This window comes from Anabrus simplex, chromosome 4 (genome assembly GCF_040414725.1).
Source record: "Anabrus simplex isolate iqAnaSimp1 chromosome 4, ASM4041472v1, whole genome shotgun sequence".
NCBI lineage: Eukaryota > Metazoa > Arthropoda > Insecta > Orthoptera > Tettigoniidae > Anabrus > Anabrus simplex.
In genome coordinates, this window is record NC_090268.1 from 226,687,685 (window position 1) to 226,700,479 (window position 12,795).

At 44.8% G+C, this 12,795-nt stretch overlaps 1 protein-coding gene across 2 annotated transcripts in view; it reads right to left on the reverse strand.

The window, feature by feature from the left end:
- jp (junctophilin) overlaps positions 1 to 12,795 on the reverse strand; it is a 511,247-nt gene that overhangs the window by 275,799 nt on the left and 222,653 nt on the right. The gene's annotated exons all lie outside the window — the stretch shown is intronic.

The window sequence follows — 12,795 nt, forward strand, 5'->3', positions numbered from 1 at the left end:
TATGCGCGTCACTGCAGACGAAAGATAGAATTCGCTGACGAGTTCTTGACAACTGTAGCGCCTGTCCCATAGCACAACCTCTTGTGCCGTCAGTCGGAACAGACTCCTCCTCTGTGTAAATAAAGCTGTAATATATACACTTCAATTACATATCATACCTCGTTCTGAAGAAAGCAATGTCAAGCTACCTCGCTCACCATCTTGTCTATTAAGCCTCATTTTTGGCACCGCCATTGGATTTTGTGGTTTCCCTATAACCGCATAAGCTATAGTGGTGTTATTTGATGACCCAGCAGACTGGCCAGCTTCGTTTATATCTCTCATTAGGTGTAGAAAAGATTAAAAAAAGTTCAGTTTAATTTTGTTTGTTTCATCAGGGGAACATTGCTCAAAATAATTTCACAAATATCGGTATTTAAGTTCAGCGATGGGGTTGACGGGAACCGACAGTAATGCAAGTGGTCTTGCTTAGATCAAAACGTTATATCCATTTATACATAGATCCTGGCAAGTAGTAGTTTAGAAGGCAAACTAATTTGATTAAGAGGAAATGTCGTCTACCGTGCTCTTGTGTAATGTAAAGAGAGTAATATAGATCCTAGGAGTTCTAACAGGTCGTACCCACAATGTTTATGCAAAACTCATAGTATAACTGTTGTGCAGGCTAGCCTGTACTTGCTACGCGCTTCAACCATTCACATCATCTCGTGGTTGCACGCGGTGTTTTGGCACATGAATCAAAAAATGACGAACGTAGCTCACAATGAATCAGTACACCGCTTATCTTCATATATTAGCTTCCCTTTGGTACATAAATTGTCACAATACAGACAGTTAGGAACTAGAGACATGTACTGCTGGTAAACAATGCTGTCTGTATTTCTGTGTGACACTGAGATTGTTGAACAACAGCTTATTTTAATCGGTATTCAGTATTCATTATGCAGCAGAACCGGCATAACGGTAATGAGGACAAGTGTTTGAAAGGGCTTGTAGACAGGGTTTTAGATGACGATTTTGACAATAATGATGTTTTGGAAAATGAACCTGATTTCGAGAGCTGTGATAGCAACAGAGAAAGTTACTCAAGTGCGAAGATCATTGAAGAAAATTAGAAAAGTGACACGCGAAAACCTTCCTAACGCATAACGCAAATAATAATTTCGTGTGGCTATTTCTAGCCGAGTGCCGCCCTTGTAAGGCAGACCCTCCGATGAGGGTGGGCGGCATCTGCCATATGTAGGTAACTGCGTGTTATTGTGCTGGAGGATAGTGTTATGTGTGGTGTGTGAGTTGCAGGGATGTTGGGGACGGCACAAACACCCAACCCACGGGTCATTGGAATTAACCAATTAAGGTTAAAATCCCCGACCCGGCCGGGAATCGAACCCGGGACCCTCTGAACCGAAGGCCAGTACGCTGACCATTCAGCCAACGAGTCGGACATAAAGCAAATGAATCGCAGTGATTGGAAATGGGAGAATAAAGACAATAATCCTGACATATATCCAGAAATACTTATGAAAAAGTTAAGAGTCCGATACACCTTCCGAAAGAGCGATTTTTAGAACACATGGACGCGCATTTTTTGAACGTATTTCAAATGAAATGAATTTACCACACTCCGCAGTTATTCAAGAGATGAAGTATGGATAAGTTATAACTTTGAATGGCACGAATGCAACATTTGAGTGAATTCTCTTCATTCGATAGTATTTTATGCAAGTTTTTGTTTGGCAGGTGCGCTCAAACTACTGGCGGACAATTGAAATATCATTCCACAGTCAACAATGTATCTACTTATTGTGACTTAAATGGGTTCAGTAACATATTACTGCCCCTAACAAGGCTCTAGATATACAATCCTTCTCTTTTGTGAGCACATTCTCAATACAGTGAACCGAGGCAAGAAGTTGCTTTCCTCCGCATGTCAACCGTGCACAGACAGCGAACAGAGCACACAAGGAACTAGCACAGTGCCCGGAGAGCTTTACCTGTGCAACTTGCATGCGGTTCATGCAACCATTAATATTTCAGAGTTAATCGTTACTGTATTAAATCTTCTCTAACCCTGAATAATTAATTTGATAAATTCCGCGTGGCCTCCGGAAACTTGGCGCCCATGAGCGACTGCCCGTCTGGGTGGGGGCTGTAAAATAGCATCCACGGTATCCCCTGCCTGTCGTAAGAAGGGAATAAAAGTGGTACGAGGGACTCTCATCTTGCTAGCGTTGGTGTAAACCACGGGGCCCTACGTAAGTCTGGCATTTCTTATGTCAATCTCCTCACTTTCCTCTATCCTACCCGACCTCTCTTGGTCAACTCTTATCCTCTTCCGAACCCCACGGTATTCGTTCGTCTAGAGAGCCTTATATTTTCACGTTCTTTGTGGTTCTTTTGCGGAAATTTTCATTTTTCGAAGTGCCGGACCTGTTACCTGTTAACAGAGGATGGTCGCCCAGTTGTACTTCCTGTTGGAACAATAAACATCACCACCAGCACACCCAAACGCTCACCAGTTTTCTCCGGATGTCACTGTGGCAGCATAACTACGATGGCTAAGTACAGGATGACCGCAACATAACAGAGGTAATTTTAAGGTAATATTTCTTGTTGAATTCACCTTCGATGTCACCCAACATACATCAGTAGGGAGAGCTGCGGCAAGGACGTTATGATTTTCTCCCCTAGAGCTCATCCAGTCTATTACTAATTACTGTGCCCCGCTAAGGCTCAATAGTCCATATATTCAGTTATGAGGATAATAACTGGATGCACTAAGATGACTGCTCTACACTGGATTCCATCTCTAAGTCACATTGCACTACCTGCCCGGCGCAGACAGGAAGCCCTTCTCAGGGAATATAGGAAATTAATAAGCAATCATGAGCTTCCTGTCCACCCCGGTGTAGTTATATTAAAGGAGAATCGGTAAGAATCCCGACAATCATCCGCCCTGACAGCAGAATAACTGAAATTAACTAATTTCAATATCACTAGCAAATAGAGATGTGGAATGCCGTGGCCCCTGAGGAACATAGGAACTTCATCGATCCAGTATGGAATTACCACGAAGTGTATGGAGCACAGTTAACCGGAGCTGCACAGGACATGGGATCTGTGCAGATAACTTGTATAAATGAGGCAAAATTCTCTGCTCCCAAAGTGATTTTTGAGTACGAAAGGCAGACCGTTCAACATTATGTGAAGGACTGCAGCTTACGAACCTATCCTGGGAACCTGAAAGATATTCATGACGTGGCATAGTCTTCCCTCGATTAGATTAGAAACGAATATAAAATTTTGGAGACCCAAAAATTTTGAAATAGTGTATAAATGTTCCAAATAATTTTAATGCTCTTATGACATTTTTCTTTCATTCAGTTTTCCATTTCCTTTTTATTTCTTTACATCCTACGGGGTCTCGTATCAGCGAGAGTGGCTAAGGGGCACACATACACTGACTGACAGAGCAAATGCAACACCAAGAAGGAGTGGTCAGAACTTTATGCCAATTGCAGGGTAGACTGACGTCACTGAGGTATGCTCATGATGTGAAATGCGCCGCTGTGCTGCGCACGTAGCGAACGATAAATGGGACACGGCGTTGGCGAATGGCCCACTTCGTATCGTGATTTCTCAGCCGACAGTCATTGTAGAACGTGTTGTCGCGTGCCACAGGACACGTGTATAGCTAAGAATGCCAGGCCGCCGTCAACGGAGGCATTTCCAGCAGACAGACGACTTTACGAGGGGTATGGTGATCGGGCTGAGAAGGGCAGGTTGGTCGTTTCGTCAAATCGCAGCCGATACCCATAGGGATGTGACCACGGTGCAGCGCCTGTGGCGAAGATGGTTGGCGCAGGGACATGTGGCACGTGCGAGGGGTCCAGGCGCAGCCCGAGTGACGTCAGCACGCGAGGATCGGCGCATCCGCCGCCAAGCGGTGGCAGCCCCGCACGCCACGTCAACCGCCATTCTTCAGCATGTGCAAGACACCCTGGCTGTTCCAAGATCGACCAGAACAATTTCCCGTCGATTGGTTGAAGGAGGCCTGCACTCCCGGCGTCCGCTCAGAAGACTACCATTGACTCCACAGCATAGACGTGCACGCCTGGCATGGTGCCGGGCTAGAGCGACTTGGATGAGGGAATGGCGGAACGTCGTGTTCTCCGATGAGTCACGCTTCTGTTCTGTCAGTGATAGTCACCGCAGACGCGTGTGGCGTCGGCGTGGAGAAAGGTCAAATCCGGCCGTAACTGTGGAGCGCCCTACCGCTAGACAACGCGGCATCATGGTTTGGGGCGCTATTGCGTATGATTCCACGTCACCTCTAGTGCGTATTCAAGGCACGTTAAATGTCCACCGCTACGTGCAGCATGTACTGCGGCCGGTGGCACTCCCGTACCTTCAGGGGCTGCCCAGTGCTCTGTTTCAGCAGGATAATGCCCGCCCACACACTGCTCGCATCTCCCAACAGGCTCTACGAGGTGTACAGATGCTTCCGTGGCTAGCGTACTCTCCGGATCTCTCACCAATCGAACACGTGTGGGATCTCATTGGACGCCGTTTGCAAACTCTGCCCCAGCCTCGTACGGACGACCAACTGTGGTAAATGGTTGACAGAGAATGGAGAACCATCCCTCAGGACACCATCCGCACTCTTATTGACTCTGTACCTCGACGTGTTTCTGCGTGCATCGCCGCTCGCGGTGGTCCTACATCCTACTGAGTCGATGCCGTGCGCATTGTGTAACCTGCATATCGGTTTGAAATAAACATCAATTATTCGTCCGTGCCGTCTCTGTTTTTTCCCCAACTTTCATCCCTTTCGAACCACTCCTCCTTGGTGTTGCATTTCCTCTGTCAGTCAGTGTACATACGAATATACAGGCTGTTCCAAACAATTTCCTACGAACGTTTGTCCTAGGTGGGTCGTTTACGAGCTACAGATTTTCCAACTTTGTAGGGAAAGTATTGGTCGAGTAGCTGTCCCTAAGTTGGAGTACAAGCAGAGATACTGAATTCTAATACAGCTGCTGGAAATGTCCACCAAACGCCTGAATGCACTCCTGAACGCACCGCCTCATTGAACACGTTCGAACAGTCCAGGCATGGATGGCAACCTACTTCCACACGCTGGTGAAGTACTGGCAGGCCTGACTGCGAACTTAATCCTAAATATGAACTTCTCCCCCCTCCCCCCAATTCTAGCTAATAAGTAGAACAGGTGTAGCTATGTAGTAAACGATAGATCATACGACGTTTGGACTCTTTGTGTTGTTCTGTACACCCCTAGATTTGTTACATACTATAAACTTCATAACACCGAGCTCGATAGCTGCAGTCGCTTAAGTGCGGCCAGTATCCAGTATTCGGGAGATAGTAGGTTCGAACCCCACTGTCGGCAGCCCTGAAAATGGTTCCCGTGGTTTCCCATTTTCACACCAGGCAAATGCTGGGGATGTACCTTAATTAAGGCCACGGCCGCTTCCTTCCTACTCCTAGCCCTTTCCTGTCCCATCGTCGCCACAAGACCTATCTGTGTCGGTGCGACGTAAAGCAACTAGCAAAAAAAAAAAAAAAAACTTCATAATGTTTCCGAACTGCCATTGTAAATCTTATTAAAGAGTTCGCTGAAGTCCCACCTTACAATACAAATATCAATTTACTTAAAATCAACTAGTACATGTTTCGTCCTTGTATCGTGGACATCATCCGGTGTATGTTACCTACCATTTAGAACTAAAATTTAGATGCCAGACAGAGTAAACCGAAATTCTCTTGGGCGTCTGTGGCTGAGATTTAATGAATTTTGTCGGGTAAACACCAAATGTGTCACCAGAGATCATCGTACGACATGCGGTGTCGAATGGACTTTTTTTCGCCTTTCAAAAATCCGACTACCTCTGCCGGGTTTGAACAGCTATCTTGGGATCCGGAGGCCGATTCTCTACCAGTGATCTACAGAGAATTGAGATGAACACTCCGCTACCATTCTGCATTGTCTTTGTACAAAACGGTATGCTTCTTTTTCTAGTCCTTCCTCTAGGATGATCAGGCGTGGGGGAAGAGGAACCTCACGAAACTGTAGTAAGATATTAAATTGTCCCTTTCTTTAAATAAACAAATGAGTTAGAGTTGCGGACCGTAATTTAATTTCATTGATTGTAAATGTTAAAAATGTTCAAACACTTTCAGCCATTTTCAATCGGAACGTTACGGGGTTTCGTGCCAGTGAAGCAGTGAGGTAGTCAGTTGGATTGTCACACACGACGCTGGATATAGAATGTTGTATTTCTTGTACTATTTTCTTTCCATGGAATTGCTTGTTGTTGATTATGTTTTAAATTTATTTATTATCACAGTATTGTAAGTGATCACTGCCACCGGGATGGTTCCCAATTGCGATGTATTTGTTAATAATAATAATAATAATAATAATAATAATAATAATAATAATAATAATAATAATAATAACAACATGTCCAAGACGCTGGTGGCTAGTGCAGTGAAGTGTACCTCCCCCAGTCCATTGTCACTGCAATGCGACTACAAAGGAAGCTCGCAGTGGTGTCTCAAAGGCGCCCTAGCTGCCAGCGTCTTGGATATGTCAACTGATGAGCCCACTCCTACGCTGGTAGATTCTCTACTGAAACGGCCTAAGAGCTTCGATGCTTTAACAATCGCCATGCTGGTTTGTCAATGGCATGGCCGCAGCACTTGTAAAAGCTTTAAACCTTCTTCTTCTCCTTGATCTGTTTGGAATCCAGGGTCGGTTTTTCCCTCGGACTCAGCAAGGGATGCCACCACTACCACCACAAGGGCAGTGTCCTGGAGCGTGAAACTTTGGGTCGGGGATACAACTGGGGAGGAGAACCAGCACTTCGCCCAGGCGGCCTTACCTGCTTTGCTGAACAGGGGCCTTGAGGGGCGGGAAGATAGGAAGGGATAGACAAGGAAGAGGTAAGTAAGCGGCCGTGGCCTTAAGTTAGATACCATCCCGGCATTTGCCTGGAGGAGAAGTGGGAAACCACGAAAAACCACTTCGAAAGTGGCTGAGGAGGGAAATAAAACCCACCTCTACTCAGTTGACCTCCAGAGGCTGAGTGGACCCCGTTCCAGCCCTCGTACCACTTTTCAAATTCTGTGGCAGAGCCGGGAATCGAACCCGGGCCTCCGCGGGTGGCCGCTAATCACACTAACCACTTCACCACAGAGGCGGAGGCTTTAAATGTTCTCAGTGATAAATACGCGCAAGGTTCTCTTAACGGTCCGATTAGAAAGTGGGGAAGCAAACGTCATCATCTCGAAAGAATTGGGTGTATTGCACAATATAGGACAGATGTATTTGTTCATTAGTTTTCGGACACAGGAGGAAGCTGAATGAACCAACTGTTGTTCATTTGGAAGCAATAGCTCAAGGGACAAACACATCAAATAATAATAATAATAATAATAATAATAATAATAATAATAAGGAGAAGAAGAAAAGAAGATATTTGCTGAAATTAGGATACCTGTATCCCACACTGGAATTGTTAATGACGGCAGACTGCGGCTTGAGTGGAAGTTCTCGACAGCGTTAGTACTCACCTGTAAAGACAAGATAAGACAAGTGAAGGAAAACAGCTCTCAACAGATCTCAAAACACAGTTTTATAAAATTCAATCATCAAGATCCTTTTCTTAGTTTTTTGACATAAATAGCACAAAACGTGTGATGCGATATTACCTAGCAACAGTACCTTGAGAGGTGCAGATGTCATGGCCATCAATCTATACTTCACATCACAGCCTGCTCGGTTTGTAGGTAACATCGCGTCACCCATTTTATTCAATTAATTTTTTCAAATTTATTTCCTCAAAGGGAAAAGTAATAACTTTTTAACGTAGTTTCGGAACTGTATTTGGGCAGGTGATCACTACTGCGTGTTTCTGTGGTGGTTGTTAGTGTCCTGTTGGGACGGACACAAATACCCACTATCAAGCCACAGGAATTAACGAGACGCGAATAAAATAACCTACCGGAGCGGGAATCGAGCCCGGGACTCTCCGAACAGAAGGCCTCAACGCTGGCTATTCAGCCAAGCAGTCGGGAATTCGCATTCTGATCTATTACAGCCAAAAATAGCTGGGGTCTATCAATGACGTCAGCTAATATTGTGTATCAGTAAGAATATTTACTTTGCAAATGGGATATTTTCCGATAAGACTTACAAAATAACTGCATACAAATTTATACCATACTGAGATCTGACTTCCTCCTGCCATGACCTCATTCTCCCTTTGAAGGAATGCACATACGAAAATGTTGATGTCCTTTGCTAACTTAAACTCCCCCCCCCCATCCCCCACCTTTCCACAAATGAATATTTCACCCATTTATTGTGCTATCTTAAAGCACTTTCTCCTTTGTATGTCAAGTACTCCCCGCCCCGTACACATTCTTACTCTTTTTATCACCTTTCTGATGAACGTACTCACAGGACTGCTAGATGTTGTTGATTTTTGTCTTTTCTGTGCGTCGCACTGACACAGATAGGTTTTATGGCGACGATGGGATAGGAAAGGGCTACGAGTGGAAATGAAGCACCCGTGGCTTTAATTAAGCTGCAGCCACAGCATTTGCTTGGTGTGAAAAGGTGAAAAGACGGAAAGCCATCTTCAGGGTTCCAACCCACAATCCCCCGAATGCAAGCTGAGAGGTACGTGACCCAAACCGTGCAACCACTTGCTCGATCAGTTGTTCCTTGGTCCCCCATACCATACCCAGCTGCTTTCCTCGGTACCAACTCCAATTATTTTATCAAACATTCTTGATACGAATCCTACACCCCTGAGGTCTTTCAAGTATTAAATATGCCATCTCTTTTGTCGCAGAGCTTACACATTTTAAACATCCGCATTACCATATGCAATAACCTAAATACCTTTTCGACTACATTCCCTACATCCCCAGTGAATTTCACTACCCCTGAATATAACCCAAAAATATTTAAAATTATGCTCAAAATGTAGCTTTTCCCCTGCCATTCTGTAATCGGCCACTATCCTGCGTGCCTTCTTCCCAAAGCTAACTGCTGGAATAGTTAGAACATTAATTCATACCCCATTTTCCTGAGTCCAGGTTTGTATTTTATCTAGATCTCCTGCAATACTCATCTAAACAGTTCACATTTCTATATACAACTAAATTATCTGCAAACAGTTTGATGTGTGAGTTCAATGCTTCTTGTATATTGTTCATGTAAATTAAAAACAGTAAAGGTGCCGGTTTAGTGCCTTGCGGTACGCCCTCTGAGGAGTACCGCGCCCTGTGTTCGGCGCACACATTCCAGCATCCCCGTGACCTTGTTGAAGGTGTTTGTAAACAAACCTTGTTTAGCTGTTACATATTTATTACACGGCCCGTGTGCCCTTCAAGCGAACAAACGTGCTACGCAGGAATCGATAGTCACTAGCTCGATGCGGTGGACTGAGGTCGTCGACACGCACCCCCCACCCTTCCGGCCGTCTCCTCGCAAACAAACAGCGCGTACCGCAGTCGTCAGTTGGCGCTACGCCGCGCTTGGGGCGGGCGAGTCCACACGAGACGTGGCTCACAGCGGCACTCTCACCCCTGTAGGTAGGGGCGGTCGTAAGTGGCGACTGTAACGGGCTTTCATCTTGGGAGCGTCGCTGTGGTGTTGCTTATGTCAGGCTCCTCACCTTCATCTATCCTATCCGACCTCCCTTGGTCAACTCTTGTTCTTTTCCGACCCCCCAGTTAGCTGTCGAGACCTACGGACTATTTCATTTTCACACACTTCGTGCCCCTTGTCTTTCTTTTACGGGTATCTTCGTTCTTCGAAGTGCCGGACCTGTTAATAGAGGACTTTTGCCCAGTTGTACTTGCTGTTAAAACACAAATCACCACCGCCTCTCAGAACTATTCTCAGTTAAGCCCGGACGCTGGTCGGACCCACAAGAAGCACCATCAAATATTATACGGTTTTAGAAAAATAGCCTACAAGGAGTAAGGTAGTTTTCCATTGCGTTCCTCGCTGCAGTAGAAAGTGCTATTGTAGCATATTTCATAGTCGCACTCCAAATGTCATTCCTAGAGTCTGGTTAGAATGCTATATTACTGGAGGGAGTATACAAGTATGACCTACCTTGCACAACGGCTGTACTACGAGATGTCATAAACATCAGGACCCCTAGGCTGTTGCTACATTTTGGAAGAGCGGCTGGGCGAGATATGCATAAACATCAGGAGCCCTGGAATTTGTGTTACTGCTGCTACATTTCGGAAGAGCGGGCTGGACGGGATATGCATAAACATCAGGACCCCTGGAATTTATGTTACTGCTGCTACATTTTGGAAGAGCGGCTGGGCGAGATATGCATAAAGATCAGGACCCCTGGAATTCATATTAGTGTTGCTACATTTTGGAAGAGCGGGCTGGACGAGGTTGCATAAACATCAGGACCCCTGGAATTTATGTTAGTGTTGCTACATTTTGGAAGAGGGGGCTGGACGAGATATGCATAAACATCAGAGCCCCTGGAATTTATTATACTACTGCTACATTTTGGAAGAGCAATGACCAGAGAACTGTTCCTGGCATTTTCATTGCTTAGTGATAGTCCAATTATTCGACCGTTGGAGTCTTCTGTTCCCTCCTCGGGCAACGCGGCAAGCCTTTACAAGACAGATGGAAAGGCATGGTTTTCTCTTGAGTGGAATTACGAGATTTCCATTGCCTAGCAGCGATATACCAGGTGGCTCAAGAACGCCGTACTTTCTATTTACAAATGTCCCGCATGCACAAATGATGAATGGGATGTCTACCAACTGATTTTCACAGGCGCACTACTGCCAGCGGGTAGGTTACGTCAGAATATGAAGAGATAAGAACCAGCCTCTCGCTCGCAGCATGTTACTCAGCGTTACAGGTCTAATGCACCCCTTGCAATAGTAAACATCGTTTTCCACCGCATATTTCTAGGCTGGTGTATGGTACAGCCGCACTGTATTTGCCGTCAGCATATCGGCAATGGATAGTGTGTTCAGCAGCGACAAACACACAGACATTATTTTAATCTGGACAACCTGGTCGGAATGCAGCCGAAGCTCCAAACAGACGTAAGCCAATGCCCCCTACACACGTATTTCACCGAACAGTATTAGTTTTTGTTTCATACAAGCAACTCTATTATCGAGTGGAATTTCTACTCGTTTATAAATTAATAATTCAATTTCCTTTTCTGCATCTTTGGCGTGTTTACAAACAGCGGCGCTGATTAGGGGGTGGGGCGAGGAGGGACAGTGGCACCCTCCCCCAACATTTTGGAGTAAACATTACATTTTTCCACTTTATCCAGCTGGTATATATATATATATAAATGTATCATTATTAATGTAGCATTTACTATGGTGCACTGTTACTGAAGAAAAACTGAAATGAATGAGGAATTTTGAAACAAAAAATAAAAGAGAGCAATGCAGCATGAGTAAGCATACACTTCTAACTAATGGGAAGTACAGACCGACACACATTTTAGAATGAATAGTTCGGAAATGGGAGTGGTAGACAAAATATTTAAATCAAAACAAGAAACTGACCGGATTCAACTCTTTTATTAACTGCACACTGTAAACAGAAGCTATGATAAATCTGCGTACTGCTTGAGACGACCCCGCGTACCCATAGTGGTACGCGTACCACACTTTAAATACCAATTCGGTAGAGTCTCTGTTATCCGTCGTAATGGGACCAATGAGAAGTCGGATTAGTATGAATATCGGTTGAAAGAGGAAGGAGAAAAAAATATAGTGAAGTGGTTACAGATGTGCAGTATGCGTGTGTGCTTGTGTGAGTTTTAGTCAAATCTCCGTGATCCCATACAGCAGGGGTTTCCAACTGACGGCTTGCGGGCCCCAAGAGGCCCACCAACGCTTTTTCAAAAATTGTAGGAAATCTGAAGAAAATTTACGAAACCTATTTTAAAGCTCGTTCACAAATAAAAATAGTATACACTCCCGAGTGAGAACTAATTCATTCTTCCTATTTTAATGTATTCACTTAATCTAAATAGAGTATATTTGATAGAATTTTAAACACAAATCCAAAATTTTGGGGGAAATGAGCTGTCACTAATGTCAGCGTTAGGTCTCAATCGTTTTTAAAGTAGCTATGGGGTTCATTGCAATCCTTGAACTCTATGCCAACCTCAGCCGTGGAAATTTTATGCAACCAAACATACAATGAATATTAAACAATACTTTAATTCCCGTCGGTTTAGGACGCGTTTTCAGTTGTTCATTATTCTGTTGTTGGTAGCTGGACGCGCCTGCCGGCCAACCGATAAGAGAAACTCAGTACTATGGTCAGTGAGTGTTTGGAGGGCGCTCAACTTCATTCAACGAATGAGTCTGCTGAACTGTGCTTGCTGTCTGAGTGTGGACAGATCGAGCAGCTCGGAGAGTCGGGAGTTCTAGTGACTCACTCCTTGACACACCGTTGTTATATGCATTGGTTCTCCGCACATCTTTCTTGTACAGACACTTCATGTGCCACACGTGGCAACAACTCGCAGTGTGATCGCCCACCGAGTTGTCTGGTATACCGAGCCTCTTACCGAGTTTACGTTGTCTCACACAGCTCACTGTTAAAATATCGACTGAGCGCTAGCAAGGAGTCTGGTTCGGGTCTGACTCTGTTCGTCCTATCAGTAGACTCGCGCATTCTACGACTCTAAAATGGATGTTGAAATTTTCTAATTAAGATGCAAGGAAAACATAGGTTAA